We start from the raw sequence: 5,385 nt of genomic DNA on the forward strand, positions 1-5,385 counted from the left end.
CGGCCTAGCCAGCAGGTGGCACGTACGTCCTCAGCATGTTCTAACTGGACGTTATTAGAGCGCGTGATACCTTGCTGAGACCTCAGTAAGAGGTCCTCTGAGAGAGCCGTAAATTTCTAAAAAAAAAAAAGAAAAAAAAGAAAAGAAAACCTGGTACAAGAATTTGAATATTTTGTCTTCATTAGGATCCTGAGTAGAGCCGTGAGAGACAGAGTGGAGCTGAGTTGATTTTATAGATTCTCACAACATCTCCGGTAAGAGAATTAATGCTGAGAAGAGGGTTGTACGAACTGTTAAGATCCTTAACATCCTTGTGGAAAAAAAAAGTTCTTTAAAAAAAAAACAATCGGAGTTCTGATATTTGATGTTTTATTATATATAGAGACAAAATCAGGTTGTTTTACGTGTTTGAAAATGTTATTGTTATTATTGCCTTTTGCTCCCCATTTGATCATTTGGATTTAAAATAGTTTCTGTTATTTGGGGTAGCGATATTTGGTTAGTGTGTGAGGGTTGCCTTGATTTCATGTTTTTAATGGTCTTCTTTTCTTTTCCTTTGACAGGTGTTGAGGGCCCAGAGCAGCAGCGGTCCCCCTGGTGGTGGTTCCTTATTCACGTTTTTTTTGGTTTGCTGTGTCACGGGTGCAGTGTAGTTTTTTGGATCCCTCCCCTCTTCGTTACCGCTGTCCTGGTAAGCCCCAGCCCTGTCCCCTTTTCCTTTCGGTAATTCCTTTTGCACTCCTTATAATCATATCCATTGGTATTCATTTAGTCTGTTGCTCATTTTAAAATATTTTTCTAATAAAGGTATTTTTATAATTGGAAATCACGTGGTGTCTGTGGTATCTCTCGAACTGTGTGCCTTTGTTCAAATGGAAGTCTGGTCATTTTGAAATTTTGTTTATATCCTGGGGTGAAAGCCCCCAGGTGGCGTTGTCAGCAACTGTTCCCCCACCGCTCGCCTTGCCACAATTTGGTGAAATTATTAAAGGTTATATTTAAAATATAGTTAAAAAGAACGTGATAGATGGATTGATTTTTCAGTGGAACTCATCTGTCTTCTGTGGTGTAATGTGTATCTATTCATGTGCATAGTGATTAGAGTGTAATATTTACATCCTTTACTTTTGGTTGTACTTGATTTGAAAATTTAATGGCGATAAAGTAATGGAGATAAAGTAATGAGATTTTTACTGAATGAGATTGTAGGGACTGATACATTCTGTACTGTATGTATAAATTGTTTTTGTTTTTTTTTAGAGAGAGAAAGAATTCATCTAAACCTGACCCTGATGGTCAGTGACCAGCGCACCACAGACGTTGGCAGCGGATGGACCAGGATCCTGGTGTGGCCAGCCGGGGAATCTTTGGAACCATCAACACTCTCTTCTAGATGCAGATAAGATAATACATAAACCTACCCAGGTGGTTAAATAGCGATTTTGAGAGACAAACATTCACACACGCACGCGGGGACCAGAGACACTGAGACACCTTTGTTTCTTTCATCCTCACTGGAAACAGTTGTTCTGTAATTATTTGTGGTGGTGTTTTTATTTCTTTCTTTCATATGTGCAACTGTATACTCAGGGAGCTGGCTTCGATAGGCAGGGAATATAAATGTTAATTTTTGTCTTTTCAAATACATGTATATCTTCAAACTAATTTGTGTTGTCTCCTCTCTGCTGACCTGTAATAATTCTAGGCTCTGTAGCTCTATCTAAAACTTCTGATTTTGGTCCAGCTTTGGTTTATAGTAAACTGAGTTCGTTGTCAAACACTCAAACTCAAAGGGGAAAAAAAACGGTTAAACTTGCCTTGTTTAGGAAGTTAGAATTGCAGACATGCATCAGAAATAGAGAGGAAATCTTATGGAGGAAAGTTATGCTCACGCAGGTTTAGTGAGGAAAACTGTGCTTTGTATCACTTTGATCATTCAGTGAAGGACTGAGCGAACACTTTTCTACGGTCGTCAAGGGAGCTTTAGCCAATAACAGGTCCGACCACTTTTTTTTTTTCATCTCCGCGGGGGTGCGTTGCTCCGAACCCACCGCGTTCACTCTCTCGCACTTCTTTTCCCACTCAAAACGTTTGTTTGTACTGACACCACTGGACAGGCTGCCAAACAGAATCTGCTGTCTCTCCTCCACCTCCCCGACCAGCACCTCCAGCTCGCACACCATGAACCTCTTTTTCTTTGACATTGTTTTGCGAGCGCAGCCAGCGGAGATCCTATTTTAATGAATTTGCGTATTTATAGGTGGGCGTAAGGGGGGCGGGCCCGGTCGCTCCGACATCTGACCTCAATTCCACGCTGATTGGGATGTATCAAAGAAACGTGAGTGGATTCCGGCGCTCGCACATATTGATACATCCGGATTTTTTTGTGGGTACGCAACTTTCGCGATTCTTGCGACTGCAGTTTTTTCATATGAGATCCACGCAAGTATTGATACATGAGGCCCCTGGTCCCAGATCTGATGGGGAGTTTACCCTTTACTGAATCACTGGAGTGCAGGTCTCACACAACTGCATTGTTCCAGTGCATTTGTAAGGATCATTGCTGCAACCAGTCAACCTACTTATTCCCTAGATTTAGAGACTTTTCAGACTACTTTTGTGATTACTCACAAGTTATGTGCTGTCTTGTGTCTAAAGATCCTTGTTGAGTGAAGAAGTCTGAGACAAGTATTTGTATTGAGTCCTTTTGCTTTATGTTGTTCTAGCAACATCACCAGCAGCAGCAAGATTTAAGTGTAGTTGCCAGATAACTTCAGCAGGGGGAGCATAATGCTGCTGAGCAACATGGAGAGACCTGACTTCCTCCCCTCCGTTGTTTGAGATTTGACCCGAGGAAGCGTTCAGGCACTCATATTCTTTAGCTTGAAAAACACCAGATCAGTCACATAACATGACACGTAAGAGGTGAGTGTAGCTGCAGTGGTTGTTGTCAGTTACCTTTGTAACCACAGGGACAGACTACAACAGCCACACTCAGCTCCTCCATCACTGGTTTATTATGCTCTCAGGGTCTATACACTCAAGATCTGTCTGTCTTTTCTTGTTCCATGATGAGGACATCCTTCAGGCATTTGAAATGATAGGATCTCCATAGATAAAGATATAGCACTGATTGTGCTATATCTGTGCAGGAAGAAACATCAGAACAAATGGTGGCAGTGCAACTGGCATTCTTGAGCAACAGGCAGAGCAAACACTTTGCATGTGAATGACGAACAGCAGTGGTATCGATTATTGTCTGTTATGAGCTTTTTGGCAGGATTTCCCTTTAATGACTTGTTTTTTTTTAACTAGTTCTAGTTTTAGATTATTCATACCATTTTTTATCGACACTCAAACCTAACTGAATATTGGTAGAAATGAAAATGGAAACATTTTTACTCTTGTTTGATCTCTATAAATGGGGGTTGTGGATGTTTGTTTGTTTTTTCCCCCATTAAGTAGGCAAGACTTTCTTTGGATTATCAAATGCATCAGAAATAAATCATCATGATTTCTTTCTTAATGTCTGAAATGTAATTTCCCTGCACAAAGTATGTTTTGCATGCCCTTCCATCCCTTTTCTTAGAGGCATGTGATGTTGGGATTTTTCCAGATGTCTCAGCTCAAAAGCCACAATCCAAACAACACAAAATTTTCCAAATTTAGTAAATAATTTGCAAAAATCTGCTGGTTTGCATGTTCCTGTATGAAAACATTGTTTATCTTCTCCTCAGATAATACCCTGATGAAAAGGAAGAAATGATCCACGGGTGCATGGATATGAGCAGAGCAGAAAAACAGCCGCAGGCTACATGTTTGTGTGCTGCCTTCACAAAACTCTGTTTCTGTGTGTTTCTACCATGTGTGCATTACACATGCGTGGGTTTTTTCTATGTATGTTTTCTTTTTCTGTGTGTGGTTATATGTGCAAAACTTGTGCTTTAATCTCTTTTTATTGACACTGACTGTGTTACCTGCTAGATTTTAATGTGGAATAATCCTTTTCTGCCCCCCAGCTCAAGGTGCAGCCAAAGATATCCCACACACTTTAATATGCCCCCCTTATGAGCTGGAAGATCAGCGGGAAGGCAAAGCTTATTACTTCACAGTTGTTCATAGGGGTAATTTATTTTTTTTAATTTTATATTTAATTTTGTTTATGAGTCGAAGGATACAGTGAAAGAGAGGCGAGATTGGAGTGCATTTTTAGCAGGATAGAACCACTTGAACATACTTCCTGAGGGTTTTTATTTTGTGATTTACTTCATTTTTCTTTAGTTTGAAATGAAACTCTGAACTCACTGTCCGTGAAAAACTGATCACGCTAAGATGAGAATCATAATGATGTATTTTACCATTGAAATTTAGTTAAAGAGCTCTTTGATAATCAATTTGTATTTACAATTTTGAATTCAAAATATGTTTCATAATTAATCAGCTGGTTCACAGCTGGTTCCAACCCGTGAGCTGGAGGGAGCAGGGCGATGACAGTGTCAGGGTCCTACTGAGTGAGCCCCATCGTTGGAGCACAAGTGTGAATGAAGTAGCCGATCAGTTTAATGTCCAGGACTGAAGGTGGCATTAACAAGGTGGATGCTGACATCCTGTTGAGTTAGACAGTGGAGGACACACCAGGGCCTGTGAGCGTTCACATCAAACCAGTTACAGTCAACCACTAAACACAAGGTTGGCAAGTTACAAACATCATCTAAATACAATGACCATATATGAAATGTTTAAACACATCAAACATGTACTGGAAATCATGGCTGCCAAGTTTGACTTTCTATACAGCTGGAATGTAACAAGAAGTTTCAGCATAATTACCATAATCTCACTGTGATTACCCCCCAAAACCACATCAACAGGCATCCACTCACTGGTATTTAAATGTTCTATGTTGTTTTTAAAATGAACAGTGGTTTACATTTTACTCCAAACTCTGTTCTCCTCGTGTCTTCCCCCTGTACTCCAGATGGACTGATAATAAATAAACATGCTCATGAACATGGATGTATCAGAATGCATTTTTAAATGTAAGTTTATCCTTTCAGTTTTCCTTTTCATTTACTGGGAAACCCAAAGGGATCAAGCGTGGTGACTCAAACCACACACAAACCACACCAGTTACACATATAAGAGATACATGTATTAATGTGCAGTCTCCAGCAACACATACTCAAGCTTGTACACTTCTAGGGGCTTAGCTGACAACTCTCGCCTTGTTCTTTGTTGACATAGGTTACATGTATTTGGAAAATTTGATGCTCTGGCTTGGTTAAATCCAAAATTAAAGCAGGAGCAATACAGCCAATATTATCATAGTGGCCTAGTCTGAAATGATTCTTTCAACTGACTCAAATTATTTGATGATAAAAAGTC

At 39.9% G+C, this 5,385-nt stretch overlaps 1 long non-coding RNA gene across 1 annotated transcript; it reads left to right on the forward strand.

The window, feature by feature from the left end:
• LOC147242056 (uncharacterized) lies at window positions 1-3,783 on the forward strand. Its single transcript, XR_015110930.1, has 4 exons — window positions 1-254; window positions 564-691; window positions 1,261-1,425; window positions 3,738-3,783. It is a non-coding gene; the product is annotated as an uncharacterized LOC147242056 (long non-coding RNA).
• The last annotated feature ends 1,602 nt before the right edge of the window (window positions 3,784-5,385 follow it).

This window comes from Aulostomus chinensis, chromosome 21 (genome assembly GCF_037954235.1).
Source record: "Aulostomus chinensis isolate RoL2024-O1b breed Wild chromosome 21, RoL_Achi_v1.0, whole genome shotgun sequence".
Taxonomy (NCBI): Eukaryota; Metazoa; Chordata; class Actinopteri; order Syngnathiformes; family Aulostomidae; genus Aulostomus; species Aulostomus chinensis.